The sequence below is a fragment of the Phalaenopsis equestris genome, unplaced genomic scaffold (genome assembly GCF_001263595.1).
Source record: "Phalaenopsis equestris unplaced genomic scaffold, ASM126359v1 Scaffold234953, whole genome shotgun sequence".
NCBI lineage: Eukaryota > Viridiplantae > Streptophyta > Magnoliopsida > Asparagales > Orchidaceae > Phalaenopsis > Phalaenopsis equestris.
In genome coordinates, this window is record NW_018252848.1 from 250630 (window position 1) to 252330 (window position 1701).

The following is a 1701-nucleotide window of genomic DNA, read 5'->3' on the forward strand; positions in this document are numbered from 1 at the left end:
CTTATTAGCCTCCTTAACTCTCAAGTGAACATCTCCTACCACATTCCAGTTCCAATTAGGTAAATGCTTGCCAATCTTCTTTTGCAACAACCATAGTTTGATCAGTGGAATAGAGTGATAACACTCTCTCCACCCCAAGGATATTTGATTAAGAAAATCAGTATGAGAGGACCACATGTTGAGATATCTAAAGCTGGCTTTGTGCTTGACAGGAGATGCAGAAATGGTGATGAGTAAAGGCCTATGGTCAGATCCTGTCATACTGAGATGTTGGACAGAGGTGTGTAAAAATTCATTCAGCCATAGGGAATTAACTAGGATTCTATCCAATCTTTCCCAAACAGGTCCTCTCCTCCAAGTAAACTTGGGTCCAGTGAAACCAAGATCAAATAAGCCAGCTAAGCTGATGTTGTCATTAAAGAGATTCATAGAATTTGAATTAGGAGGATTGCCTCCTAATTTTTCAGAAGGGTTAGAAATGGAGTTGAAGTCCCCACCCCCGCCAGCCAAAGTGAATTACAGGAATTGCTAAAATTTTGAATACCCTCCCACAACTCCACTTTGGCTCTAGAAGAGCTTCCAGCATAGGCAAAGGTAGCAAGGCCATCTTGATCCCCAAAGTTAAATTTAATATGAAGGAATTGTGGATGATCCCACAAGACTTGAAACATAACTTCCTTTGTATGTAATAACAAAATCTTATTGTTCAGATTAGCAAAATAAGAAAAGCCAGAGAATTTTTTGAGGATTTTCTGAGGATATTTTGACACCATAGGTTCCAAAACAGCAATAAATAAACCAAACAGCAATAAACCATAATTTATACATCCTATTCAAAGCACTGAGTCTTTTAAGGTATTTAGGATGTGTCAATCCCCTAACATTCCAAAATAATAGGTTCATCATCCAAAGGAGATGGATTTACCCCTCCTTCTAAGGATGGTCATCTCCTCCTTGGCTTCTAAATGAATATTTCTATCTCTGAGTAAATAAGTTCCTCCCTTCACATTATTTAACTCCTGGGTGGCCTTTTTCTTTTTTATTGTTTTTTTGGGTTTGCCAATCATCAGCCAATGCAGTCCCTGTAGTACCTCCACTAAAGTGGAGTCCACTGGAAAATCTTTTTGAACCGCCTCACCAACTTCCAACTGAGAGTTTGGGGGCTTTGGGTCAAAGATCGCAAGGAAAGCATCTTCACAGGTTGTGATCTGTATTGCAGATGGTTCAAGGTAACATATTGAAGGGCCAACAACCTCCTTGGGTAAATTTTCAGTCACAGCAAACAAGGAATGCTCAGGACAATCCATGTTTATTTGATTGTCTACTATTTCAGTCTCAATGGCCACATCAGCCTTGATAGCCAAGATAGTGTCATCAGGACCATGGGCATTGGTCTCAGAAATGGTATCACCAAGACTCTTATCAGATATAGCCCTTTCTTTCTCAGACATAGCAGCATCTTTTGAGGCCCCATGATGAGGGATCCTTAGGTGAGGATGTATTTTAAAACACTTATTTTCAGTGTGCCCAAACATGCAACAATGGAAACAGTAGTAGGGCTTCTGTTGAGCAATGATTCTCTGCTAATACCCAATTTTGTTCAGTTCCCAGCCATATTTCATCAACAGTTGGAAGAGTAAGGTCCCTTTCCACCAAGATTCTGGCCAATGATGGTCTTGATAAATTAAAAGTTGGAACATC